We start from the raw sequence: 10,848 nt of genomic DNA on the forward strand, positions 1-10,848 counted from the left end.
CAGAGCTCACAAAGTTACTGACACATCTGGGTTTTCCTAGAATCAAAGGCCCCACCAGTCTCAGTCATCTCTGGTTCCCCATCTGCACACCTTCTCCCTTCTCCTCTCTGCACAAACTGGCTTCTCCTTCAGCACCCTGCCATCTCGGCTTCCTTCAGCACTCTGTATCCTCTCTGCTCTCACTCTGCCATCTTGGCTTCTTCTTCCTTCTCCTCCTTCTTCTCTTTTAAAAATGTTTTGGTATGAAACCCCTCCTCCAGCAAACATTAGCATAACAATGGCCCTTCCTAAGCAGGAAGATAATCTACAATTTGCAATCAGCTGCCCTGCTCTGAGGGCAAGCGCGCGCGCACAAACACACACACACACACACACACACACACACACACACACACACACGTGCCTGCCCAGCGCCATTTTTAACATTAAAAGTGAGCAAACTAAGAAAAAACCCACAAGTTTTACAAACTCATTTGCCTGACACTCTTCCTTCAACCCTTTGAGTAGTGAGTTTTTTTTTCATGCTAACTGACCCTGGGAGTAAGCTTCTTTTCAAAAAATAAAATTAGTTCCAGTTTCAGTTTTATTAACTTAAAATCATGTTTCTTTGATAACCAATCTATGGAAACAAGAGGAACATACATTTGCCTTTTTATAATGTTGCCTTACATGTGTACAGTCGTACTCTGGACGGTCAGGAGGCATGAGGACGTACATGAACGTTTGTGCCGCTCAAAGGGTTAACACACTTCACATGCCCCTTCCGTGCCCTACCCCTGGGACCCGGGTGAGGGGGTAGAGACCAGGCTGGGAGGGGTTTCTGGGACCATGATTAAGGACACGGAGAAGAGATTCTTACTTGGGAATGTGCGCTGGGGAGGTTTGGAGCACCTGTGAGTAGGAAGGAAAAGCAGGGAGGTGTGGCTCCAGGGAGAGGCGGAGGGAGCAAAGAGGGTTTGTCCTTGGTGAGTGGAATGGTGTCTGGCCTTGTCGTCACTAGACCCAGGTTCAAGGGGTAGTTCTACCACTTACTTGTCATGTGGGATAATAAAGTAAGCTGCCTGTATGGCCAGTCGTTGCAGCCGTCGTGGCCATGCACAGGCAGGTTCTCACTGGATTCAGGCAGACGGTAAAGAAACAGTGCAGCCAAAAAATGGTAGGCCATCCCTTTATTAAAGTCTCGCACCGACCAATGAGCAAACAGGCAGGGGAAACATTTCCCTCTCACTCAGGGCTCCCAAAGCCACGGACACATTCTGTTTCCACAACCAGGAGAATCTTCTCCAGTTCCTCCTGGAATCAAAGGCCTCACCAGTCTCAGCGGAGCTTACAAAGGCCCTCACCTCTGGCTCCCCATCTGCACACCTTCTCTTTCCCTGCCTTCATGGCGTCTTCCTCAGCATTCTGCCTTCTCTCCCCACCTTCTGCTCCTCGCCACAAACATGACTTCCTTCTCTTTCCTTGCCAACATGGCTTCTCTCTCTGCCTCTCCTTCTCCCTCTTTTCAAAACTTTCTAGGGCAAAAACCTCTCCTCCAGCAAACATTAGCAAAACAATGGCCCTTCCCAAGCAGGAAGATAATTTGCAATTTCACAGACCACATATAGCTGGCGCTGCCCAGCCCCCAATGCAAAGTATAAGCAAGCAAACATAAAAATCTTATTTTACAAACTTATTTGGCTAGCACTGCCGTTTAGAACTGCAGTTTGATGAAATAAGACAAGGTTGAGATGTGCCCAGTAGAGTGGCCATTGTTGTTACCTATTATGAATTTCTTTATGGTTTGGACTCTCGAGGCAAAAGACACAGATTCAAATAACTGGGCAGAGGGCTGAAACTCTTAGGTGGATTCAGCCTCGAGAAACTGTGCCACTGCATATTTATTGAGTTCCAAAAGCCATAGCTCAGCAGATAAAACTAGAAAGTTACACAAGCCTTTTCCCCCATCCGTTTCATCCCCAACTCTGCACGTCTACTGTTTCTTTCATGAACAAGGACACAAGAAGAGTCAGAGTCCCAGAGCTTATCAATCATAAAGGACATCTGGTTCTTAGAGGCATTCCTCCTCCAAGAATCCTGCGTACTTGCATTCAAGTAACCCAGGCCAGTGTCTCCTATCATGGCTAATATACTCCAAGATCTCTTGTCTCCAAGTAGCCCTTGGTCTGCAGTTAACTGCCGTTTATATTGGTGCGGGCTCGTCTCCTACAGTTATCGGTCAGGTATGGGCACCCTCATCGAGGTCCCTTCCCCACTCTTTAGCCTCCGCCCCCTCTGCTTACGCCCCCCCCTTCCCCTGAATTCCTGTGTCTGCTGTCACTCCTACCTTTGCCCTTCCCTGCTGTCACTCACCACATCCTCAGCGAGGCTGTACTCTCCCCAGTTTACGCAAGGACCAGGTGACCTCCCAGGTAGTAGACAATCAAGCCAGAATTTGAACCCAAGTCTTTTGTAGCCAAGTTCTTTTAAGTGAAAAAGTCTTCCTGTTCATTTATTCAACAAGCTTTGTAAAGCACCTTCTATGTGCCAGATGTGGGACTAAGCACTGGGGTGCCCTACGATGGGGGGCACAACTGTGTAAAGCCTCCACAGACTGGCTGGTGCTCAGCCTATGTTTGGAAGGCTGCAAAGGACTTCACCGGGTGAGCCAAGCGCGGGAGGGCCGCGGGCTCCAGGCCGGGGAGCACTAAGGCAAAGTGAGAGTGATTGGGTGTGTGTGTGGCAGGGGGGGGGGGGCAGGTTCAAGGCAGCCAGAAGGGAGAGGGAGGTGTAGCAGGGTGGGAGGTCAGGCACCTGGTACCTTCGGTGCCACTAAAGGGGTTTGGATTGTCTCCCGTGTGGGTGATGGACAGCTATTGCATGGTAATGACATAATAAGATAAATTCTTTCAACAATGAACGAGCGTCTATGACGAACAGGAGGTGAAGCAGTGAACAATACAGCTAAGGAGCTTCTGTTCCTCTGGGGACAGGTGCCATAAACAGGTAAACCAACAGGATTGCACATGTCTGCATGTGCTTGAAAACAAAGGAGTAAGGAACCAGAAGAGGCAGGGGAAGGACTGGCTGGGGGACAGGTCAGGAGACGGACCTTTTTTGGCTGCATCCTGGTTGGTAGTTTAGACCTGGGAGTATTGAATTTTCCATAATGATAAAACCAAATTAAATGTAAAAGATTATTTAAAACCTCTAAGACTTTTAACTTAAAATATAAAAACACAGTAAAACGATCAAAGAACAACTGTACATTGAGTCAGTAGCACAGAAGTGGGAGAATTTCTCCAAATTATTTGAAACACAGTATATTTATCATACCTGGTGGGGTTTACCCTCAGGACAAGGAGAGCCGCAAGGAACTCCTAAACAGTGTGTGTGTGTGTGTGTGTGTGTGTGTGTGTGTGTGTGTGTGTAATTACTATACTATATCACTATATATACATAAATAATCGTCTTTATGTCCTTAGTGGAAAGATGTTCAGCCTAAGGAATCAGAGATCTAAATACAAAAATAAAAAAATGAAGTAATTTTCATTTTAGCGAAAGGCTAAAAAATGAAAGTTTCCAATCACCAATGGACATTTTTATATTTTTTTCTTATGGAGAAGTACAGTTATTACGTTTTGTGTTATTGTTTACCGTTAATTTGTGATTTCAGCTTTCTACCATGACAAGCCACACAGAGTCAAGTAGGATGAATTTACAAACGAACACAAACCAATAAAAACATTCAAGGGAGGGGGGAAGACTCTAGGTGATATTATTTTGGGGCTAATATTATTTCCCTCAGATTGTTCTTGTGAACAATTTTCTCACAATTTCTGAGGTGTTGTTGTCCAGGTTTCTCCCGGGAGCCGCCAAGGTCAGAGGACACATCCTCAGAGCAGAAGGAATCTCTCTGCTCTTTCAACAGCCACAAAAGCCGATTCATGGTGCCGGCGGGGAGAGAGCCACCTGACCAGGGTCCCCCAAGAGCCTCTGTCTCTCAGGCCAGCAGCGGGGTGGGCCCTCAGCAGGCCCTGGGATTTCTGTGCCCCAACCCTGTGACTTCACGGTGCTTGAGAAAAAGCGCGAGAAACAAAACATCTCTTAGAAACAGCCCATCTGCTGCTCGGTGGGTGTTCCTCTCACCAGTGCCAGAAATGTTCCAAAGGGCTTTCTGTGTTGGTGCCACTTTGTGGAAACCTCACCAAAGCAGAGAAACTTTGCAGAGGACTGGTCAGAGGGTGAGCTGACTGGCTGTGTCTGTAGAGAAGGTGCTGCCCTCCAGTGGCCACTGTGAGGATGACCGGGCCTGTGCTCAGGGGACCTTAGACATCTATAAATATTATCCATTCCTCTCTCGCATCCTCCTCCCGCTTTCCATATTGGTAAATGGAGGCATTGACGAGGAACTACATATAAAGGTCTCGTGATAACTTACAGGCATATTAGGGACAAACAACACAGTGTGTGTGTAAGATCTGGATTCTGTTGGGTAATGGTCTTGGGTCCAAGCCCTGCTCTTTGAAATTGAAAGCACCTTCACACGTGGGTGCTAGATGCCTAACCCTCCCTTCTCATCACCAGCCCCCCTCCAGTTGAATGGACAAGCTGCCCACGCATGCCTGCCTCTTGAGCCCAGCTGACATCTGCGTGCAGAGGGGACCAGGACTGGCCCTGGCAACCCTGAACCTCACACAAGTGTACATTGGGGAGCAGATACCAAGTTCTTCCAGGGAAAGCTGCTATTTGAGAGGAGGCGATGGGCGCTGGAGGGAAGCGAGAGAGGCAGAGAACCCTCCGGGCCTCAGATGGGGGCCAGTGTGGCTGTGGGAGATGGGCCATGACTGCTGGTGACCGCTGACCCGGGCAGTCCTCCTGCCCTTGGCTCCCAGAGTAATTTCCCGCTGGCCTCGATCGAGCGGATTTGGTTACATTTCTGCTCTTCACAGACACAAATCTTCAAAGAAGGCATGACTGGTCTTTCAATTTGAGCCTCAGAGGCAACCAGGGAGCTGGAGGGCCCAGTGTTCTCAGGGCCCAGTTACAGCTGAGGAACCAGGGCCCAGAGAGTGGGCTCGATGCACAGCCCCTGGGGGGGGGGGCAGAGCGGGGCTCAACTCCAAGTCCTGTGCCCCAGCCCCTTGGTCCCTGGGACTGGCCTCGGGGACAAGGCAGTAAGAGGTGTTTTCAGGTACATTATCCAGGTTGCTGCCCAGAAGCCAAGGAGGACCCTTGGGCTGCACTGTAGGGTGTTGGGACCCAGCATCTTCCAAGTGCCCCAGTGGCTTGCTCACGAGCCCCTGTGCCCTTACTCTTAACAGTATAATGGGCTCCTGCGGGTAGAAACTGAGAAAGACAGCCCCCAGACTGCTACGGGGGGGGGGGGGTACATTAGCCTGGGACCCTCTTTCAGCGGGGTCATGAGAAAAGCTTGCTCATACATATCTCTCTTAGGGACAGATGAGGTGGACAAACAGTCAGCACGAGGCCCCAGATCAGAAATACCAGAAGGGGCTGTTAGCCCTTGTCCAGAACTAAAGGACCCGGCATCCACCGAGGGGGCCTGAGGCACTGCCTCCCTCCCCCTGTGCAAGAATGAGGCGGGGGGTGTTGTATGTGCTGCTCACTGTTATCCACTCTGTACCTGGTGAGCTCCCCTCACCCTCAGGACGCGAACTCCCCACCCACGACACAACAGTAAAAAATGAGGCACACATGTGCAGGGAATTACATGAGTTGCTCCAAGTGCCGCAGGTACGGAATAACAAGGCAAGATCTGGCACCCAGGTCTCCTGTTTCTCAGGCCAGGAATCTTTCTACTCCATTCCCCGTTGGAGGGGGACGCACAGGCTCCTGTTAGAAGTTTACCAGCAGCGGTTTAAAAACCTTTTTGCTCACCAAGCTTCTGAAAACACTACAGGGGAAGGTCATAGATTAGGTCATTACCAGTCATTTGAAGCTTAGTGTGAATTAAATGGCACAAGCATGTGCCTAGTAAACATCTGCAGAGACCGGAGGCCCCTGCCTAGAGCGGGACCCTGGAGGGAATACCTTCAGCCAAAGGGAGAGGAGAGGGGAGGGGAGAGGGCAAGGAAACCACAGGTCTCAGACCGGGGGTGGGGGTGCGGGTCGGGGTGCGGGGGTGGGGTGGGGAAGAGCGTGGGTCTGCAGTGTTCACAAGCACCAGCTGGCCTGTCCCCGGATTCAGGGCTCCAAGTCACATCACCTGCATGCTAAAAGAACATGAACTCAATAGCGCCTCCTGGTGCCTGAGAGGAGCAAACGCAAAAAATATCTCGGGCAACGGTAGCTCTTTGAACACGGCAGGAATGGTAGATGTTATTTAGGGCTTATGTAAAATTCTTGTATGTGAAATAAAGGTATTATACAAAAACAGGACTTTGAAAAAATCCACAGTGAGCTAGTTAGGGGGAAACTGTCGTGATATCCATAATTTACTTCAAAATATTTTAGCAAAGAAGGGGAGGAGAAAGAGAGGAAATATGGCAAATTTCTAAGTTTTTTTTTTTTTTTTTTTTTTTAAAGAATCGTCACTGGGATGCGTCTAACAGCTGAGGATCTGGGAGACTCTCCCAGCCTGAGAATGAGGAGCAGGAAACCAGAAACAGAGCCTGGGACCCTTGGAGTTGGTCACATTCTGTCCCCTCCCAGGGAAGCAAAGCCAGGAGCCCTGCCCCGTCCACTGCTGTCCCTGACCTGTTCCTCTCAGTGACCAAAGCTGGTGAAACCGGGCACAGGGCCGGCCCAGCTCCCAGCACCCAGCTCCTAGCACCCAGCACGCGCAGACCGACAGCGCCCAGGAGAAGAGTTTCAGCTCAAATGTCTTTTCCATGCTGAGCTCCCATCAGCGGGGCTCCCCTCCTGCAACAAGGGCATGGCCCAGGGTCAGACTCTGGGGACAGAAGATGGCTGAGATGGCAGTATCTCTGTGGACATTAAAAACAAACCAAAATAGGCGCTGGCCGGTTGGCTCAGCGGTAGAGCGTAGGCCTGGCGTGTGGGGGACCCGGGTTCGATTCCCGGCCAGGGCACATAGGAGAAGCGCCCATTTGCTTCTCCACCTCCCCCTCTCCTTCCTCTCTGTCTCTCTCTTCCCCTCCCGCAGCCGAGGCTCCATTGGAGCAAAGATGGCCTGGGCACTGGGGATGGCTCCTTGGCCTCTGCCCCCGGCGCTAGAGTGGCTCTGGTCGCGGCAGAGCAACGCCCCGGAGGGGCAGAGCATCGCCCCCTGGTGGGCAGAGCATCGCCCCTGGTGGGCGTGCCGGGTGGATCCCGGTCGGGCGCATGCGGGAGTCTGTCTGACTGTCTCTCCTCGTTTCCAGCTTCAGAAAAATACAAAAATAAATAAATAAATAAATAAATAAAATAAAATAAAATAAAAACAAACCAAAACAACAACCACAAAACACTATAACTAACTGAATGCCAAGGGGGCTGTGTAACATCTGACCCCACCCGGAGGAAGGCGCGGGAGCTGTCTAGGGCAGGATGTCGGGACAGGGCGAAGGCAGAGATGAGGACCAAAGGGCCTTATCCCAAGGAGGAAGGTTTGAGATCAAAGTAGGAAGGCCCCTGTATTGTGCGAAGCTGCCCACAACAATAATCGCTTACTGAATACGCAGCCCACCCGGCCAACCAGCCACGTGCGAAGCGCTTCGCAGGGTGGCTTAGTTTGGTTTCCCAGAGGAGGGCCCGAGTCCAGGATTCCAGGACAAGGGGTTCACTGGGGAATGGAAGGAAGCACGGGTCCAGGCGTGCAGCAGCGAGGCCGGGAGAGAAAGCAGCCAGCACAGGGTGTGTTACAGGGCCAGCGACAACAGGCACCTGTGGCTTTAACTCCCAAAGGTACGAGGAAGCGCGGAGAACACACTCAGACCGGGCCATGTGAGGGAGGGGCGAGAGAACTGCGTGCTGACACACCAACCTCATCAGCCACAGGGCCCTGGTGGGGGTGGGGGTTGGGGGTGGGCGGGGCTGGGGCGGGGGCGGGGTCGCCACTTCCGGGGCCCTCCTGGCTTGGCTCGAGCTCAGGAACCCCTTCAGGGGAAGGGAAGGAGGGCAGACAGGGACACGGAAAGGTGTCTGCCCCATACGCGTGGACACGGTCATCCCCTCGGCCATCCTATGCGGTAGACACGAGTACTACCATTCCTATTTTTCAGACGGGGAAATGAGACAGAGAAGTAACTTACCGAAGCGCAGAGCCAGGATCCTAAGACAGGCAGTCTGGTTCCGGAGTCTGTGCCAGAACTGGCCGGCTTTGGAGGTGAGGAGCTGCCTGTCCACGGAGGCATCTACGCAGAGGCCTGAAAACTGTAGGACTGTTAAGACAAGCAATTCCTACTGGGGACAGGGACTGAGAGACAGCCAACCCGGGTCCCTTCCAACTGAATTCCATGATTATTGAAGAGGAACGGGAAATATCTGAAAAACAGGTCCAGGCAGCCAAGCTAGGAAGGGTTGATGCCAGGTGGAGGCCCACCCACCACCGCACTGAGTGGGTTTTACAGTGGACACATGGCCCCACACCTTGAGCCAGTTTTCCCTCCCTCAGGGGCTGCTCATCAGAGCCCACACCTTGTTAGCTGTGTAATCAACTTGCCCCTCGGCCCCCTCCCTCAGCCCTTCCTGAAGACCGGGAGCTGACTCAACCTCAGGGAAGCTCCAGGCTGTCAGGACCCCACTAGCACAAGGCCGGCTCCACCCCACACCTCATGGCCCAGGGTCCTCATCGGCAGAATCATGGAGGTGATGGGACCCATCCTGAAGTTTCCTCTGCTGCCAAAGTTCTGTGACTGTGAGACCAGGCAAGGAGGCCAAGCCTGGGCTTCCAGAACAGTCCAGCCACACTTCGTGTGGCTGAGAACACAGTCTGAATTATAAAATAGCCTGGACTATGGCATAATTACATCATACTGAATGTCTTCTTCATTCAAGTGCACAACATGTGGCAGATTGTTATTCAAGTATCTAGAAGAAGAGGTCCTATTGGTGTGCTTTAACAAATACTGAATTTCCCCATGTATAAGATGCTCCCATGTATAAGATGCACCTTAATTTTGGGGCCCAAAATTTGAAAATAAATGTATTACATAGAGTTATTGAACTCAAGTTTTATTCATCATAAAATTCATACAACTCCTCATCACTGTCAAAACACCCATCCATTAGCTTGTCCTCATCTGTGTCTGATGACAAATCACTGTCTTCATATATTGCCTCATCCTCAGTTCCATCTATGGTATTTGAAATACCACAACCACTGTATAAGACGTACCCTGATTTTAGACCCCAAATTTTTTGAAAAAGGAGAAATACATGGGGAAATACAGTAACTGGTTTTCAATGGCAGACATTTTCTTCCTTGCATGAAAACTGAATTGCTACATGTTGTGGACCGTAAATAGCAAAAAGCAATTGTAGATTCGAGGCTTAGCAAAAGGCTAAGTTCTCCCTCCACCACCTCCATATTGGCTATGATGCTGAGTATTTGCACCCACTTCACTTGCTTCCTTAAGTTGCTGGAAGCAATTTACACGTCCTTCCTCTAACTCTTTGTTCAGATGTTGGTTGATTTCACTTATGCATGGTGGGGGGATTTCTGTTTATGCCTTGGGAGAGTTCTTTTAGCCTTGGATGTGTAACTTTGTATCAAGGACTTTCTTGATTTGCATATGGCTATATAATAAAGCAAACTGGGGCTATGAGGCACTCAGATATTGCCATCAGCATTTGAAGAGTCCTCCCAGTCCCATTTTTTCTTAATAAGTATTTTCTTAATTTCACACCATTATTAGGAGCCGCGCTGGTCCGCGGCAGCTACGGTTCTTTAAAGGTTCATTTGTTTTAGCCCTGGCCGGCTGGCTCAGTGGTAGAGCGTCAGCCTGGCATGTGGATGTCCCAGGTTTGATTCCCGGCCAGGGCACACAGGAGAGGTGCCCATCTGCTTCTCCACTCCTCCCTCTCTCCTTCCTCTCTGTCTCTCTCTTCCCCTCCCGCAGCTGAGGCTCCATTGGAGCAAAGTTGGCCTGGGCACTGAGGATGGCTCCGTGGCCTCTGCTTCAGGTGCTAGAATGGCTCCAGCCACAACGGAGCAACACCCCAAAGGGGTAGAACATTGCCCCTTGGTGGGCTTGCCAGGTGGATCCTGGTTGGGCACATGTGGGAGTCTGTTTGTCTGCCTCTCTGCTTCTCACTTCAGAAAAATACAAAAAAAAAGTTTGTTTGCCTTAGAGGGTTTTCCACACACACTCACAGACCACCAGCCTTGGCGTATCAAGTCCAAGTGTAACTGAATTCCAAAGAGTGGGATGTGGCCAGATGGCCCTCCCCAGTGCCTCACCCTGAGACCTTGGCTCACACCCTTCTCTCCGGGGGACCTTGACCCGGGCACCCTTCCTTATCTCGGGGTCACCTCCGTGCAGCACCTGGCCTTAGGCTCAGAGATTAGGGAGCCATGCAAACCAGGCAAAGTACAAAGAACTACTGTTCATTCTCAGAGAAGACACGAGACAGGGATGTATGGAGTGACGCAGTCTGAACCCCGGTCCTCAGAACAACAACACGATGAGGCCACGCAGGGAGAGGCTGCAGCTGTACAGCCTGAGCCCCGGGGCACCTGAGCATGAATGAAACCCAATCAACAGGCATTTACTGAACGCTCACTACGAGTGCTGACAGGGCACTGCATGAAGCGTCGTCAGGAACTTTGCTCTCAAGGGCTGTGCCAGGGCCCTGGGGTTGATGATTGAGGTTTCCATGCTGCTGCTGAGGGAAGAAGTCCCAGGAAACTCAGGGCCTTGCTTTCAGGGCATAATGTCTGTGACAATGTGTGGACCAGACTTC

Source organism: Saccopteryx leptura, chromosome 3 (assembly GCF_036850995.1).
Source record: "Saccopteryx leptura isolate mSacLep1 chromosome 3, mSacLep1_pri_phased_curated, whole genome shotgun sequence".
Taxonomy (NCBI): domain Eukaryota; kingdom Metazoa; phylum Chordata; class Mammalia; order Chiroptera; family Emballonuridae; genus Saccopteryx; species Saccopteryx leptura.